This window comes from Schistocerca americana, chromosome 11 (genome assembly GCF_021461395.2).
Source record: "Schistocerca americana isolate TAMUIC-IGC-003095 chromosome 11, iqSchAmer2.1, whole genome shotgun sequence".
In the NCBI taxonomy this organism is placed as follows: Eukaryota; Metazoa; Arthropoda; class Insecta; order Orthoptera; family Acrididae; genus Schistocerca; species Schistocerca americana.
In genome coordinates, this window is record NC_060129.1 from 66,312,269 (window position 1) to 66,331,644 (window position 19,376).

The following is a 19,376-nucleotide window of genomic DNA, read 5'->3' on the forward strand; positions in this document are numbered from 1 at the left end:
AATACATATTTAGCATAAGATATTAACTGTCTAAAGGATAATTGCTCAAACGGTAATTAGCATTCTAGCTGTATGTTTTTAGCCAAGATTATTATAGATGCATATACTTTACTTTCAATGTTCCTAAGTCCCCCCTTAACACATTTACTACCGTGCTGCTGCCACCAGCGAGAACAGCACAGCACGCTTAATGCTGTATACTTTACCTGGTGGTGAAACATGTCATTAACCATATCAGTAAACTTGTTAAATATAGAAAAACCACACCCAAGAAAGGCAGCAAGATAAACTCTGAGAGAATACTATAATCAAAAAATGTAAAATTACAACTAAATAAGCAATCTCCAATTATGTGTACCAAGCAAATTATGCTTTGAGTCAGTGATTTCTTTTGCCACAATTGATTAAGAAACATGCAAACTGAAGGACTAGTGAATAATCATACTTTACCTGTGAAAAGCAGCAAAGCCATTAGAGACAGCTATGTGCATAGTCCAATTTATGTTGAAATTATTAACTTGGTATTTCAATTAAATTTTGTGAAATATAGGCAACACGATAAAGGAATCAAACGAAGAAAACACAAAATTAATTTCTTTATTAACAATGCTCGGATTTCCACATCACCATAGAGGTACCAAGCTTGATGCGTTACTCATTTTTTTTACGTGGCAAGTTTCCCCAGTAGGTCTATAAACCATGAAAAACACAAATAGCTACTTCTTGCTGTCTTCCCTTCTTTGGACTTTCACTTCAGAAACTCTGAAACATCCATTACAAAAATAGGTAACACCACTCACAAATCTGGATTCTGTCACTGCAATTCATAGCAATTTTACTGTAAAAATACTGACTATGGTCACTGATGTCATTTTGAACATTCAGGAATTTTCAAGTGTGAAGGAACATGTTACTGAAACAAAATATTAGAGTGATACTGAAGTTAGAATACAGTTACTACACAAATTATGACCAACAAAAGTTACAAAGATTGCAACTTAAATACCGAAGCCATTTCTTATGATAATATGCTGTTACCACAAATAATCCTCATAGTTGTACTGAAAGAAACTTTACAGGGTAACACAATGCATCAGAATACTATAGGCACAAAGAAGGAAATTCTGTAGATTTACCAGACACTTTACTTTTCTTGCACATCATAAAATTATTGTACGAAGTTACTTACCATCCATTGTCTGGAATATAAACTTTCCTTTCTCCTCTGCAAGCATGTGCTTTTGCAGCATGTGTTCTCAAATTTGCCAAGAAGTTAAAAAAATTGCAGTCATCCTGCAGGTACTTCACAGTAACTTCCATATTTGGCTCTATATGCATACACAAAGAAAATGAAGGATACAAAGTTTTCCATAATTGAAATGCTTTATCGCACATGCAACACAAAATCTGGCATTGTACATATACCCACACGGCATCACAAAGAATGGCTTGGCTCAAAGAATATCTGGGGTTCAAAAACTACCAGCAATACTGGCTAGCGTGAGAGATGACCTCATGTCATGATATAACGTCATGATTCCTGAGGGCCTGCGAGCTGCTTCTGCAAAGGATGGCTAGGTTCAAAGAAATCCGTGTTTTGAAAACTGCCAGCGATATTGACTAGCGGGAGAGATGACGTCATGATCCTAGGATTACAGAAGTGTCAGATTCCAGCCGTCTGCTTTGACCCATGACATCATCAATATGGCAGAAATGGCTATTCTAAGCATCTCCAATATGGCACCTGTGATGTTACTACATACACATGGCAACAAACATGAAAATATGTATAAATAAGACAATAACATCTCCATCCAAAACTTCCATCAAATTAATGAGACAACTGCGGGAAATTGTGGGTTTTAGGGAGAGGTCAAGCTAAATATAAGAGGTTTTTTTAAAAAACCAAACAAACAAACACACACACATGGGAGGGCACCATGAAACACAACAAGACAACATCTACAAACACAACCAACTCATAAACACCGTGGCGTAATGACATCACCCATGACAACACCCATACGTCAATGCAGACAGGTGGAATCGGACGCTTCTGTTGACCCCATGATTCCTCAGGGCTTGCGAGCCGCTTGTCATTACACTTTCTACAGCCACAAGGCATTATACATAGCTATTTCAACTGGCACCGATGTCTCATTGGTTGGCCATAAGAGCCAGTTAGTTGTAGATACCGGTATGTAGATCTTTGAACGCTTCGTTATTATGATTTTCCCAGGAGCTATCTTGGTGTGTGTGTATGTGTTGTGCTTTTCTTAATTTTTCGCCGTACGTTCACCATGGCTGATGTTGCACAGACTGGTGGTGTAGCAGGCTTGTGTGACGTATGTGGGTGAAGCATCGCAAGAATATACAAGTAGAGCCTAGGAAAGAAATATTACATATTTATGATAAGCTGGTGACAGATGTAAACAAACACATGAAGAGACACAGTTCTGCTTCTGGAAAGGTAGGCGAAGTGTTGGTTACCTCTCAGTCATCATTTAAATGCTGCGTGAACCTTAATGCAATAATGTAACACAACTGCCGTAACCAGATGGCTGGTTTATAGTCAAGTGTGCTATATTAGCAAAAATGTTATGGAGATATCACCAGTGTGAACGTCTGCAGTAGCCTCTCTGCATTGCAGACTGAGCAGAAACGTTCACGTATAACAAAAAGCCCACAAATGGGTCCAAGCTAAGGCTATAAAAGAAAGGGTTGAGAGGGTTAATTACTAGGCAAGTCATGGGAGGCGAATGCCAGAACTGCTGTAAAACTCTTTGACAATTGACAGGTAACTAGTACACTTAAGCAAAGTAAAGTGTCACTTGTGGTGTAGGCCCTCTGGATAGATCGTTTACGAAGAGTTGGAGGTGCGGCCTTTCCCCTGAATTTTTAAAGTAGTTTCATGAAGCACAAATAACTTATTTTAGATATTTAAGTAATGCAGGCCCTAGTTTCTCACTGCACCTTCACTGTGTTGTTCCACATCCCTGAAGACTCTGCTTCATAATTGGTAGCATTAAACATGATGGATGAATAAGTGCATTAATTCTGTTTACACGTTCCTTTTCCATCACAGTATGATATTAAGATATTAAGCAAAAACCCATTTTCTTTGTTATTTAGATGACATGTACTGAGTACAATACGTTTTGATGCTCTCAGAGGGAAGAACTGATATACCACTTGGAGAGTGTTCACAACAAAAAATGGAGTTCAAACAAATGACATTTAATTCTGTGGAAGGTGACGAAACTAAAGTGTACTGTATTGTATGTACATATTTGCCAGATAACTAATGTTGTACATTGTTTGTATGTGTAGGTCTTTCCAATGAGTTAATGATATGGTGCAGTAATCGTTATCAGGAGAAAGAAAACTGGCATTCTACAGATCGGAGCATGGAATGTCAGATCCCTTAATCGGGCAGGTAGGTTAGAAAATTTAAAAAGAGAAATGGATAGGTTAAAGTTAGATATAGTGGGAATTAGTGAAGTTCAGTGGCAGGAGGAACAAGACTTCTGGTCAGGTGAATACAGGGTTATAAATACAAAATCAAACAGGGGTAATGCAGGAGTAGGTTTAATAATGAATAAAAAAATAGGCGTGCGGGTAAGCTACTACAAACAGCATAGTGAACATATTATAGTGGCCAAGATAGACACGAAGCCCATGCCTACTAAAGTAGTACAAGTTTATATGCCAACTAGCTCTGCAGATGATGAAGAAATTGAAGAAATGTATGATGAGATAAAAGAAATTATCCAGGTAGTGAAGGGAGATGAAAATTTAATAGTCATGGGTGACTGGAATTTGACAGTAGGAAAAGGGAGAGAAGGAAACATAGTAGGTGAATCGGATTGGGGCTAAGAAATGAAAGAGGAAGCCGTCTGGTAGAATTTTGTGCAGAGCATAACTTAATCATAGCTAACACTTGGTTCAAGAATCATAAAAGAAGGTTGCATACATGGAAGAATCCTGGAGATACTAAAAGGTATCAGATAGATTATATAATGGTAAGACAGAGATTTAGGAATCAGGTTTTAAATTGTAAGACATTTCCAGGGGCAGATGTGGACTCTGACCACAATCTATTGGTTATGAACTGTAGATTAAAACTGAAGAAATTGCAAAAAGGTGGGAATTTAAGGAGATGGATAAACTGACTAAACCAGAGGCTGTACAGAGTTTCAGGGACAGCATAAGGGAACAAGTGACAGGAATGGGGGAAAGAAATACAGTAGAAGACGAATGGGTAGCTTTGAGAGATGAAGTAGTGAAGGCAGCAAAGGATCAAGTAGGTAAAAAGATGAGGGCTAGTAGAAACCATTGGGTAACAGAAGAAATATTGAATTTAATTGATGAAAGGAGAAAATACAAAAATGCAGTAAATGAAGCAGGCAAAAAGGAATACAAACGTCTCAAAAATGAGATCGACAGGAAGTGCAAAATGGCTAAGCAGGGATGGCTAGAGGACAAATGTAATGATGTAGAGGCTTATCTCACTAGGGGTAAGATAGATACTGCATACAGGAAAATTAAAGAGACCTCTGGAGAAAAGAGAGCCACTTGTATGAATATCAAGAGCTCAGATGGAAACCCAGTTCTAAGCAAAGAAAGGAAAGCAGAAAGGTGGAAAGAGTATATAGAGGGCCTATACAAGGGCGATGTACTTGAGGACAATATTATGGAAATTGAAGAGGATGAAGATGAAATGGGAGATACGATACTGGGTGAAGAGTTTGACAGAGCACTGAAAGACCTGAGTCGAAACAAGGCCCCGGGAATAGACAACATTCCATTAGAACTACTGACGGCCTTGGGAGAGCCAGTCCTGAAAAAAACTCTACCATCTGGTGAGCAAGATGTACGAGACAGGCGAAATACCCTCAGACTTCAAGAAGAATATAATAATTCTAATCCCAAAGAAAGCAGGTGTTGAGAGATGTGAAAATTACCAAACGATCAGTTTAATAAGCCACAGCTGCAAACTACTAACGTGAAGTCTGAGGGTATTTCGCCTGTCTCATACATCTTGCTCACCAGATGGTAGAGTTTTGTCAGGACTGGCTCTCCCAAGGCCGTCAGTAGTTCTAATGGAATGTTTTCTACTCCCGGGGTCTTGTTTCAACTCAGGTCTTTCAGTGCTCTGTCAAACTCTTCACGCAGTATCGTATCTCCCATTTCATCTTCATCCTCTTCAATTTCCATAATATTGTCCTCAAGTACATCGCCCTTGTATAGGCCCTCTATATACTCTTTCCACCTTTCTGCTTTCCTTTCTTTGCTTAGAACTGGGTTTCCATCTGAGCTCTTGATATTCATACAAGTGGCTCTCTTTTCTCCAGAGGTCTCTTTAATTTTCCTGTAGGCAGTCTATCTATCTTAACCCTAGTGAGATAAGCCTCTACATCCTTACGTTTGACCTCTAGCCATCCCTGCTTAGCCATTTTGCACTTCCTGTCGATCTCATTTTTGAGACGTTTGTATTCCTTTTTGCCTGCTTCATTTACTGCATTTTTGTATTTTCTCCTTTCATCAATTAAATTCAATATTTCTTCTGTTACCCAAGGATTTCTATTAGCCCTCGTCTTTTTACCTACTAGATCCTCTCCTGCCTTCACTACTTCATCTCTCAAAGCTACCCATTCTTTTTCTAATGTAGTTCTTTCCTCCATTCCTGTCAATTATTCCCTTATGCTCTTCCTGAAACTCTGTACAACCAACCTCTGGTTTAGTCAGTTTATCCAGGTCCCATCTCCTTAAATTCCCACTTTTTTGCAGTTTCAGTTTTAATCTACAATTCATAACCAACAGATTGTGGTCAGAGTCCACATCTGCCCCTGGAAATGTCTTACAATTTAAAACCTGGTTCCTAAATCTCTGTCTTACCATTATATAATCTATCTGAAACTTGTCAGTATCTCCAGGCTTCTTCCATGTATACAACCTTCTTTTATGATTCTTGAACCAAGTGTTAGCTATGATTAAGTTGTGCTCTGTGCAAAATTCTATCAGGCAGCTTCCTCTTTCATTTCTTAGCCCCAATCCGTATTCACCTACTACGTTATCTTATGTATTTGAACTAAATTATTTACTCAGAATAACACATAAATGCTGCACTTATGTTTGCGCTACTTATGCGGTGTAATTTTATTTTCGGAGTTCTTTCTGTGGAAGGAACAGATAGAAGCTGAAGAGAGCTTTCATTCTTAAGACCAAGGGAAAAACAGAAATGTGATTACCTCTGAAGATCTCATAGAGTTAATTGCAAATGAAACAAATTACTGTTGGCTTCAGCAAGATAATAGTAACAAACAATTCAGAAGGAACTGGAGTAGCCAAACTATGTTTTTTTGCCATATCATTTTGAATGACGTGGAACAAGAAATTATATTTAGTAGAGTACCGGAGTAAAGACAAACTTCTGCGAAGCAATATTTTTGGAGAAGTAATGGCTAGAGACCACTATTCCAAATTACTATGAATGCTGCATTTCAACCATGATGTCGGTTCTACCAATGATTGTTATACAAAATACATAACACCATCACTGATTTATTACAAAAAAAAAATTTTGTCAGTCATTTCAGCCATTCCAAAAGCTGTGCATAGACAAAAGTTTACTTTTTTTTTATGAAGGGTGGCTGTCTTTCAAACAATACATCCCATCAAAAAGAAACAGATTTGGAATAAAATCTTTTTTTCTCTGTGACTGTGAGACAGGATTTGTACAAGATTTAATTGTTTACATGGGTTCATCTGCCCTGGTGGATACCAAAAATAAGGATACTGGAAAGTCAGGAGCGATAGTTGAAGCACTTGTAAAGCCCTATTTAGGAAAGGGCCATACCGTTCACATAGGTAATTGGTATTTCAGTGCAGCTTTATTTAGAAAGCTACACAATAATTGCACAAATGTGTGCAGGACCATAAGAAAGAGAAGGAAAGGGATGCCTAAAACTGGTGAACGATTAAAATGAGGACAGGCAACCTGCCAATCGTGCAAAGATTTAATATTCAAAAAGTGGATGGATAAAAAAGAAGTCTATAAGCTTTCTACCATGCATTCAGATGAATTTGATACAGTAAAAGTTATCCAAAAACCTGTATGCATATTGGATTATAATAATTCAATGGGTGCAGTTGATAAAGCTGACACGGTTATAAGCACTGTGGAATCAACACTCAAATCTCTGCAATGGCATCGCAAACATTTCTTTCACTTGCTGGACATTTGTGTGTGGAATGCCTATTGTCTTTATAAACACAAAAGGAAAGAACTGGTATCCATGGCAAAACTTCAATTGCAGTTAATTAGGGAGATACTGGAAGAGTATCATCGAAGCATGAAATATCAACACTGAACAGGCAATAATCATCCACTGAGCTTAACAGAAAGACACTTTTCTTCGGTTTACAAACCAGTAGGAAAAAACTGAAATAGAAGGTGTGTTGTTTGAAGTGCAAATGACAGAAAATGAGAATCTAAGTACAAGTGTAAAAATTGTAATGTGGGTTTGTGCGTTGAACCTTGTTTTCAAATTTATCATACTGAATTACATTATTAAGAATCTTTCAAATGATCCTAAATGGATTTTCATATAATACTTATAAAATCTCCAACTATATAGTTATGTAACACTTAAATACAGTAACCTGCACATCATCTTACTGACGTGCAATGTGCACAATTCGCGGCACGCTGCACCGATCAGTGGCATCAGCTCAGCGAAGCAGACTGCTGTAACAAAAGGGTTAATCGAACAACATGTAACAACCCAAATTATGCTATTGTGAGTTAGCACTTTCTTCCACCAGTCCCTTCAATTAGAAGTGATGCTGGCCCAGATGGAACCACACTCAGTTTTTCTTATAACATGTAAATTAATGAAGCTTTAGAAAAAGATCTTTGTGGTGAGTAAGCAAAATATCACTGCTCAAAGCTCAGTGAGCAACTGTAAACCACCGAGTCCTTCACCTACTGATGGAGTAAAATTACATCAAATGGAAGATCAAAGAAGAATATTGCAAGCCAAATCTATCACACAAAGACTTATTTTAACAAGAGAACAAACTTTCTAATATTGTCCATTTTAAACACCAAACGCAGCTATTTTTAAGGCAATCTTCATACATATTTTAGCATACAACCACTAATTTTAGGAACATAATCCACAGCAACATGTTTTTGGGGTCAAGCTGCCATCATCCGGCTTCAAAATTAATCCTACATAAAATGCACTTCAAAAACATTCAAAGTAAAAATAGAAAAACAAATAAAATTACTAAGCTACGAAGTCTTTGTCTTACTTGAAAAGTGGTAGCATCAGATTCCCAAGTGGTAGCATCAGATTCCCTGCTTCCTTATCCATGTTAACACACATCCTTCGAAGTGCTGCTTTTAAGGCACCACTTATTTATAAACACGTGTGCAGCTCTGACGTGCACTGAGAGGCAGCTGGTGTGACTGATGTTTACTGCCTTACATAAACAATGTTTTGAAGAATATGCAGATAAGGATGCAGGGAATCTGGTGCTTCCAGTTTTAAAGTAAGATGATAGTCTCCATGTCTGAATAATCTTATATTTTGACCTCCAGTGCTTCTGAAGTGCATTTTATGTAGGGTTAACTTAGACAGCCTGATGATGAGAGCTCGACTCTCGAAACACATTGCTCTGGACTTGTTCCTAATATTAGTGACTGTATGCTAAAATATTTATAAACTGCGGAACCTTTTCACACCCAGCTGCATAGACAGACATTTCAGGAAAGACCTCATAAAGGCATTTGTTTGGAGTGTTTCGCTGTACAGAATGAGATAAGAACACAAGCGGCAGACCGAGACTGGAATACTTTGCCTAGATCATGGACAGTAACCACATACCACTCTCAAGATGAAGGCCCAAGAAAGAAAAGCTTTGTGCACTGCCGACAACCAACCTGACGATTGAAGAACTAAGAAGAAGAAGACAAACAACAGAACCACAATTTCATTGAGAAAATGAGTTGCAGTCAGGCCTTCTTACTGAGCTTATTGCAACTTGTATTCTAGTCGTAACTACTGAAATATTATAAAACTCAGTGACTCACCAGATTTATTAGCAATGGGTGACTGCCAACTTCAAAGTCCTCCGGCGATTCATCAAGCTGGAAAAATTTACAACAGATGTCAGATTTATAATGTTTTCGTGGTGTATGAAATTTACATGATGGAAATTATGTTTAAAAGGTTTAATTCTCTGTTTCCTTGTGGTACATTACTGAATACTTTTGACACTTCACTTTTCACTTCAAGTAATCATAACAAGGGCCCACATTTTTATGACAAGTCATATTTTTTCCTGAACTTCATGGTGAATTTAACAACAATTTTTGCATAAATTCAGGTGTTATAGTATAGATAAATGTACTTCTATTATGCATCCAATATCATATTTACATCTTTTTCTTCAGTAACAGGTTATATTTCCGCCAACGTTTGCAAAACTTTATATATTTGTTGTATCTTATATGGACACACGAATAAAAACATGAAAATGTTGCTCACATGACAATGTTTCAGATTATAATGCCACAAATAAACACAACAATTACTACAAAGCTTTATTTATCATGACTTTAGTAGACTGGTAGAAGCCGACCTTGGGGAGAATCAGTTTGGATTCTGTAGAAATGTTGGAACATGTGAGGCATACTGACCTACGACTTACGACTTATCTTAACATAGATTGCCGTATTTACTCGAATCTAAGCCGCACTTTTTTTCCAGTTTTTGTAATCCAAAAAACCGCCTGCGGCTTAGAATCGAGTGCAAAGTAAGCGGAAGTTCTGAAAAATGTTGGTAGGTGCCGCCACAACTAACTTCTGTCGTCGAATATATGTAGCGCTACGCAGGCATGCTTCGCAGGCACAAAGACAAATACTAGCACCAAAACCTCTGCGTCAGTAAATAAATAAAAAAAAAGGTGGAAGACGAGCTTTTTTTTTTCTCCGCCCCGAGTTTCGACCACTGCATTTTCATACATTATCCAACGAAGTAAATACAAATTCCGTATTGTTCCTCTTCGAACGTAGCAGCATTTCAATGTACTACGAAAATCCGACTGGCAAGACTGTTTGGGATATTTGTCAATATGGCCAGCTCTGCTTTATGAATTTTTTCCTAACTGTGAGAAGAAATGGTTGCTAATAGGAACTTTTACGAATTGTGCATCACATGCAGTATTCTCTTCACCATAAGAATAATACGAATATAAACATTTTGCCATGTATTCTTTCGTGTTTGCTGCTATCTCATTTAAATCCTGTCCGCCTAATAAACTATGAAACTAGAGTGAGACAACAGCAGACGCGGAAGAATATACATACCATGTCATGTTTATATTCGTATTATTCTTATGCCTAATAGTGATACAGTCAGAAATGAAGCACGGCAATTGATTAGATTTTTAAATCTAAGATGACTCTAATTTCTGTGCATAATGTAATGTACTAAAGAGGCGTCTGCAAAGATTTTCAAACGGAAAAAATTTTCACTAAATTCTCGTTCAGAACATCTTCTATCATACGCAGTCTATTATTTGGTTCTTGTTGATCATTATCAAAGAAAGCAGCAGTGTAAGTAGCAACGAATAGCAGTCTCTTGCCATTGTTTCGCTAATGAGATGATTCCTCTCTTTGTTTTTTTTATTGTAAGCGGCGGTAGCGTGCACAAAAGCAAGCCATGCCGCGAGCGGCGACAGGCCGTAAACACGCACTATCAGAATGCGACAAACAATGCATGACACAGTACAGTAATACATTTTCAGCTCTGAGTGACGGAAACACCTATAACAAAGAGAACTGCACTTGCCAGATCAAAGAAAAATAAGCAATCAATTCAAACCAGACGAAGCACGTGAAAAAGGGAGGGTACCCGTATAAATACGGACTGAGCGCCTGACGCATAACAACGGCTACCTGGTAACGCGTAACTGCTAAGCTTACGACTTGAACCAAACTACTACAGCTGTATCGTCATTCATTTAACCTAAATTGTGTCTCATATTACAATGGACCAACTTTGTTTCGATTTGGAAGTGTGGCCTAAAACTTTTTTCTCCCCTTGAATTTCGAGTCTCAGATTTCAGGTGCGGCTTAGATTCGGGAAATTTTTTTTTCCTCGATTTCGAGTCTCATTTTTCAGGTGCGGCTTAGATTCGAGTGCGGCTTAAATTCGAGTAAATACGGTAAGGAAAGGTAAACTCATGTTTCTAGCATCTGTAGACTTAGAGAAGGCTTCTGACAATGTTGACTGGAATAGTCTCTTTCAAATTCTGAAGGTGCCAGGGGCCAAATGGCTATTTACAATTTTTACAGAAACCAGACGGCAGTTATACGAGTCAAGGAACATGAAAGAGAAGCAGTGGTTGGAAAGGGAGTGAGACAGGTTTGTAGCCTATCCTCAATGTTATTCAGTCTGTATACTGAGCAGGAAACAAAAGAAAAATTTGGAGAAGGAATTAAAATCCACGGAGAAGAAATAAAAACTTTGAGGTTGACCGATGACATACTAGTTCTGTCAGAGACAGCAAAGGACCTGGAAGAGAAGTTGAATTGAATTAACAGTGTCTTGAAAGGGGGATGTAAGATGAACATCGACAAAAGCAAAACAAGAGGATAATGGAATGTAGTCGAATTAAATCAGGTGATGCTGAGGGAATTAGATTAGGAAATGAGACACTTAAAGTAGTAAAGGAGTTTAACTATTTGGGGATAAAAATAACTGATGATGGTCGGGGCTATAAAATGTAGACTGGCAATGGTAAGGAAAGTGTTTCTGAAGCAGAGAACTTTGTTAACATTAAGTATAAGTTTAAGGGTCGGAAAGTCTTTTCTGAAACTATTCGTATGGAGTGTAGCCACGTATGGAAGTGAAACAAGTACGATAATTAGTTTAGACAAGAAGAGAATAGAAGCTTTTGAAATGTGGTGCTACAGAAGAATGCTGAAGATCAGATGGGTAAATCATGTAACTAATGAGGAGGTACTGAGTAGAATTGAGGAGAAGAGGAATTTGTGGCACAACTTGACAAGAAGAAGGGATCGGTTGGTAGGACATGTTCTGAGGCATCAACGGATCACCAATTTAATATCGGAGGGCAGTGTGGAGGGTAAAAATCGTAGAGGGAGACCAAGAGATGAATACACTAAGCAGATTCAGAAGGATTTAAGTTGCAGTAGTTACTTGGATATGAAGAAGCTTGCGCAGGATGGAGTAGCATGTAGGGCTGCGTCAAACCAGTCTCTGTACCGAAGATCACAACAACAGTAGACAAGTAGCATTACACACTAGTCAGTTTGCTGATGTAAGACACTGTTGGGTGGTGCAAACAAAACATTCTCAAAACTAACAAATGCACCTCCCGACATGATAAACATCGCACACGTGGTCACACTATTCAGTCAGAATATAAACGCAAGTGGTTCAACAAAAGCCGTCCATCAGCATGGAGTTGCAAGGTTTCGTTTGTGAGTTTGATGCTAAGTTCTTCAGCACTGGTGGGGAAATGTTATTTTGTTAATTAAGTGAAGTCAAAGTTAGTGCAGAACAGCACTTTAATGTGCAACAGCACTGTAATACCACCAAATACAGCAGCTGTCTGAAGAGAAATGCTGAAAATGGCAGCAGACAAATGCTGTTAGTTGAGCAGACAGGTTCATCTTCAATTGTACAAACATTTAAAGACAGGTGAAATGATGGTGTCTTGCAACATCCCATCTGAGAAGCTGAAGAATCCACATTTCAGACAGTTCTTGAGAAGTACACAAAACATCCTGTTCCAGGTTAATCTATATTGAGAAAGAACTATTTATCAGTGTGCTATGAAGAGCAGCTCAAAAAAAAAAAATGAATTAGTGTTGCTGAACTAAAGATCAACGTCCCTATACAAAGGTACCAATGTGGGTGGACATTATGTTGCAGATGTTATGGGGTGTTCTGAAAGTTGACAGGCCTGGAAAAATGTTCCTCCTAATGCGTGAAGCTCTTGAGAGAGAGTACAAACAGTTGCCATTTTGTTTCACAACTCCGTGAAGCTACTGTGACAAGATGTTGTGAGCAGAAAAAATGTTTTGCTTCTAGCAACAGATGGTGCTTCATACACGGCTAAAGCAGCTGAGGGCTTCAAATTCTCTACCGCAGTATGGTTTATGTCATTTGACTCGTGCATGCGTTACGCAGAGTTGCAGAAGAGGTGTGATCAAATTGCTCCGATGTAGGAAAATTAATTACTTGTGGCACAACAATTAATGTGAACGTCCCGCTACAGGTGCAGAAATCCAAGGAACGAGCACCTTCACTGCCCCTCCTTCCCCCACCTTGTGCTTAGATGATTGGATTCCTGGCTTAATGCTGCTGAATATTACTGGATGATCCACACTAAAAGAAAGGTAATCTTTTGTGAGCTCAATAGCTATGAATCAAGTGCTACCAAAACTGTGAAAGAGGTCTTTACACACACACACACACACACACACACACACACACACACACACACACACACACCTTGTCTGGAAACTTGGCATCACCAATGCCAACTTTCCAGTGGCAACAAAAGCCATCACAAGACTGGCAGCTGCTGGTATTCAACTGCATTTTGGAAAATGATGTCAACAATGAAACAGGTCAGCAGTTATTGACCTCTCCTATCACCTTACTTAAAGAGGAGTTTAACAATGGTGTATTTCAGTTTCTTTGGAAAAATGTCTTGACTCAGTTGATGCATTACATATTTCCAATAATACGAGGCTTATTTTATGAGAATAAATCTTTAGTACTCTACTGGAACACCATCAAAACCAGATAAGTTTTTACTGATGAATAAGTTCAAAATGGAATGAAATTTTAATCACGAAATAACTGTTACATGATAAACATCACCGTGAAGGTTGACAAGTATCAGACTGGTGCTTCACGATATGACACTTGCTGTTTCTGTGAGTGCATTTAGTTGATTACACTGTCAGTTTTAAAAGAAAACAGCTGCAGATCCTAAGAACAAAATCTGTAACTGTGTGCTACCGGCCGTTCTGCCAAGTTGTCAGTTACATTTTATGCACAATATTTCGACATCTCACGCAGCCGTCTTCCACGGATGCTATGAGTTTTGCTGTTACTCACTTCCCAGACTCCAACCAGACTGTGTGGAGTGGAGTCCACCCAGCAAGTGCACAAAACAGTAAAACTCACAGCACCTAAAGAAGAAGGCTCGTCCAGTTGTTGAAATATTGTGCATGAGATGGAAACGACAACTCAGCAAAACACCAGAGTGTACACCTTCGATCAGTCACCCTGAGATAACCAGAGAGGTCAACAACAGTGCTGTTTAAAACACAAAATTGTTTGTCATGCAGCATTCCATACTCCTAGATTTCTGTAAAGCATCTGACACGGCACCACACTGCCGACTGTTAATGAAGGTACGAGCATACAGAATAGGTCCCCAGATTTTGTGAGTGGTTCAAAGACTTCTTGAGTAATAGGACCCAGTACATTGTGCCTGATGGTGTGCGTTCATCAGAGACAGGAGTGCCCCAGGAAAGTGTGACAGGTAAGTTGTTGTTTTCCTACATATGTAAATGATTTGGTGGACAGTAGTCTGCGGTTGTTAGCTAATGTTGGTGCGGTGTACAGTAAGGTGCCATCGTTGACTGACTGTAGGAGGATAGTTGATGACTCAGACAAAATTTCTAGTTGGTGTGGTGAATGGCTGCTACCTCTAAATGTAGAAAAATGTAAGTTAATGCAGATGAGTAGGAAAAACAAACCTACAGTTTACAAATAATGAGATGCTTGACACACTCATGTCAGTTAAATATCTAGGCGTAATGCAAAGCGATATGAAATTGAATGAGCATATAAGGACTGCAGTGGGGAAAGCGAATGGTCCACATTGGTTTATTGGGAGAATTTTAGGAAAGTGAAGTTCATCTGTAAAGGAGACCACATGTAGGACACTAGTGCAACCTCTTCTCGAGCTCTGCTCGAATGTTTGGGATCCGCACTAGGTCGGACTAAACGAAGACATCGAAGGAATTCAGAAGCAGGCTGCTAGATTTGTTACTAATATCTTTCAACAATAATCAAGTATTATGGAGATGCATCAAGAACTCAAATGGAATCACCGGAGGGAAGACAGTGTTCTTTTCGAGGAGCAATATCCAGAAAATTTAGAGAGCCAACATTTGTGGCTGACTGCAGAGCGATTCTACTGCCACCAATGTACAGTTCTTGTAACGACCACAAAGATAAGCTCAGAGAGATTAGGGGCCACATGGAGCCATATAGACAGTTGTTTTTCCCTCGCTCTATTTGCAGCTAGAACAGGAAAGGAAATGACTAGTAGTAGTAGAGCATGCCTTCCAACATGCACCATACAGTGGCTTGCGGAATCTGGATGTAGATGTAGATTCCTATGAACATTGTTATTTGTCATGTAGCTAATATGAATTTTCAATTCTTAAATCTACAGATTCAGATAATTTTAGAAGGAATGGCCAACAAGGAATGTTTTCCATTTTCTTATCAACTGCCAAATGTTCCTGCCCAAATATCTTTGCTTTCTGTTTGTAGTGTATGTTGAAATCCTTTGCACCAGAGTACGTAACTTAACTCCGAATACTAGACCCAAAGGAACCTGTGCAAATCACTTTTCAGTTGAAGGAAATTTTTATTATAAGCACCAAAAATTGTTGTGACATAAATGTACCAAGAAGTGAGTGTAAGAATTTTGAGATCCGTGAAGCAGCCTCTGCAAGGGGCACCACCATCTCTCTACTTTACATAATATTCTTGCTGCTCATTTCTCCTGAATAAAAACATTATTTATTTTAACAATATTGTGAAAAGCCATACAGAGGACTAGAGGATGGACAGACGGACGGACGGACGGACTGACTCTCTCTCTCTCTCTCTCTCTCTCTCTCTCTCCCTCTCTCTCTCTCTCTCTCTCTCTCTGCCACCTGTGGCCACTGTGGCTGAGCTGAGTCGTATATGCGCCGGACAGGAGCAGCTATCCAGTTGTGATGGTAAGGAGGCGACATGGGGTGCAGAGTGGGGTGGGGGAAGGTATCGTGCTGCTTGTGGGAGCTTGCAAGGGGGCAGTAGGGATAGGGTAGGGCATTTAGGTTTGGGAGGTTTGTATGTGTGGGGAGTGGGGGGGGGGAGGATGGGAGGGGAGGCGATTGGGAAAGGAGGAGAGAAGAAGAGATGGGGAAAAAGACTAGTGACTAATGGGTGTGTTAGTCGAATAGAAGACCGTGTATTGCTGGAGTGAGAGCAGGGAAGGGGATAGGTAAGTGGAGGACAGGGACTAATGAAGGCTGAGGCCAGGGGGGTTACGGTGATAGGATTGATTGCAGGCAGAGTTCCCACCTGCACAATTCAGGAAAACTGCTTCCACAGGTAGTCCTACCTCTGATGGGGTAGAAGATGTCTGACTGGAGTATGTGGTTGGGAGAATGTACGAGATAGGTCTTACCTCCAGGTCTATTTCAGGGCACACTGAGAGGTAGTGAAAACCGTTGCTCCAGTCGTACGTGGTGCCGAGGCACGAGATGAATGCTGCTCTGTAGCCAGATGGTGAGTAAGTAGGAGGTGGTAGATGGCTGGAGAGACAAGGTATGCGAGATCTGCTTCTGTAAAAGGTTGGGACGGTAATTTCGGTCTGCGAAGGTCTCGGTGGGATACTCGGTGTATTTGCTCTGGCACTGCTCGTCCCTGCAGATGGGATGACCACGGGTGGTTAGTCTGTAAGCAGGCCATTTCTCGGTACGGAATGGGTGGCAGCTGTCAAAGTGGAGGTACTGTCAGTGTTTGGGAGGTTTGGTATGGACAGAGGTACTGATGAAGCTATCCTTGAGGTGGAGGTTAGCATTGAGGAAGGTGTTGAGGTTTTGGGGGAATGTGGCTAGGGTGACCTCACCCTCAGTCCAGATCATGAGGGTGTCACCAATGAATCTGAAATGGTGAGCGGTTGGACTCTGGGCAGTTAGAAAATATTGCTCTAGATGGCCCATGAATAGTTTGGCATAGAATGACCCCATGTGGGTGCCCATAGCTATTTATTTTACGTGCTTTCTCCCAGAGGACAACTCCTTATGAACACTATTGGGGGGGGGGGGGGAGAGGGGGGGGGGGGGGGTAAGCCAACATCAAACAATGTAAAATTCAGAACGAATGATATATTACAAATAAGTGTGGCTTCAGCTGCCAAAGTCCGCAGTCGTGTGTGTGTGTGTGTGTGTGTTTCTGACAAAGGCCTTGTAGGTCAAAAGCTTATTTGTGACAGTCTTTTTGTTGTGCCTACCTTCGACTCAGCATCTCCGCTATATGGTGAGTAGCAACTATCATTTTCATAAAACAAGCCAACAGTTTGTTTTACATTTACACAGTGGAAGATGCTACAAACAGTGTTACCTTTACTGTGTGACCATTAATGTGTACTTCTGTTGCCACCATGTTTGAGTGCAGTACCCATTTCCAGCATTAAGTGCGGCACTATATACCATATGGCCTAAACACTTCTTGAAACAGTTCACACATTCTAAGCAGCCACTAATTACACTATAGCTTGGAACATTATGGCGAACTCACTCAATTTGACCTTTCATACAAAATTAGGGTTTCAACACTGCTGTGGTCTTCAGCACAAAGACTGGTTTGAGGCAGCTCTCCGTGAAGTCTATCTTTGGCAAGCCTCTTTCCTGATCACAGTATAGGTACAACAACCTGCATCCACTTCAGTTTGCTTAGTGTATTCAAACCTTGTTCTTCCTCTACAATTTTAACTCTATCCCCTCCATCACCAAACTGACAATCCCTTGATGCCCCAGCATACATCCTCTTTTAGCCAAGATGTGACATAGATTTCTTTTCTTTCTAATTTGATCCAGAACTACTTCACTAATTATCCACTACCACTTAATCTTCAGCAGCCTTTGGTAGTATGACATTTCAAAAGCTCTTCTCCTCTTGCCTGAAATGATGACCGTCCGAATTTCTCTTCCATACAAGGCTATACTTCATGTAAAGACGTTCACAAAAGACTCCCAAACCTTTAAATTAATATTCAATATTAAAAATTTCTGTTTTTCAGAAATGATTTGCTCGCAACTGTGGCAACGCATTTGATACGCCAAGCTGGCGGAGACCGTTCCTGGGGCGTGCGACATCTCAGTTGCGAGTGGCAGTGGACGGCAAACTGAACGGCAGCGGCTGTGGTGAATTCGACAGTTCCGGACTGGCAATGTCACTGCCTTCTGCTACCATAGCACGAACTTAAATCTTCAGTGTGCAGAGTACTACAGCTTTTCGACTGGCTGCTCGGCCGGGTCACAGAAGCGGAACACAGCCTCAATCGCCTAACGCCAATGCTAACAGCGTGCAGCAAGTGTCGTTTTGGTGCGGCCACTGGCAATGCCCTCTTAACACAATCTACTTGCCGACTTCTCGGCCCTGCCGTGGTTTGTGCAGCTGGCAGACACTGGGCTGCCAGCAGTCCGTGATAGGTGCGCTGCAGCAATTTGACTCTTACAGCTGCAGTCTTGTTTCTGTACAAGACATTTCTTTTCTCTCCCTGTATTTTATGCGTGACAACTTAAGAATTCCAAATAGTGCATTCCGAGCAGTGGCAGTAGGAGACAAATATAAACGTATTAAAATCCGCAGGCTTTTGGAATCAGTGTCTTCTCCTCTCTGGTGCCTAAAGCTCACCAGACCTTTTCCTTCATCCCTCTTTCCATCCCCTTCAACTCTTCTGTCAGAAGAATGAGCCACTGGCTCTGAAAGCTTGCAGATTTCAATATCTTTGTACATGTTTCCTCCTGCCGCCACTTGATGAGTAGATTTTTTACCTATTCAATTACATTATATTTTCAAAAATTAATTAATTTTTTTGATATATTAAATAGTGTATTCCAGTCCACAGTGTCAGATTTAACACATCTATCTAAAATGTATGCTTCAATCCATCTTCTAAGATTGATCATGGGTCATTATTGTCTCCACTTAAGCCAATTCATTACCAAATGCAAATGTCTTAATAACAAAACTTACCACATTTTCTTCTTTGAGAAGCACTGGGACAAGTGAGACCAGCACAGGCTCTTCTGCCTTACAATACGCCTGAAAAAAGAATTAAACCTGTATCTCTGTACACTAGATATTAAAAGTGACTAGTTAACATTAACTTTAATCCAAACAAAAGGGAGCTCAATCACAACTAAAATAAAAAATGCAAAGTTAGGCAACATACGCAACTACACATTGAGCAACACCCTCAGTCCTACCAATGAACAATTGGTACTAACTGTACACAATTTTGAC

At 39.9% G+C, this 19,376-nt stretch overlaps 1 long non-coding RNA gene across 1 annotated transcript; it reads right to left on the minus strand.

The window, feature by feature from the left end:
- Positions 1 to 648: 648 nt before the first annotated feature.
- LOC124553797 lies at positions 649 to 19,149 on the minus strand. Its single transcript, XR_006968134.1, has 3 exons — positions 19,107 to 19,149; positions 9,101 to 9,157; positions 649 to 762 (listed from the first exon to the last, which is right to left on the minus strand). It is a non-coding gene; the product is annotated as an uncharacterized LOC124553797 (long non-coding RNA).
- Between the last annotated feature and the right edge of the window lie 227 nt (positions 19,150 to 19,376).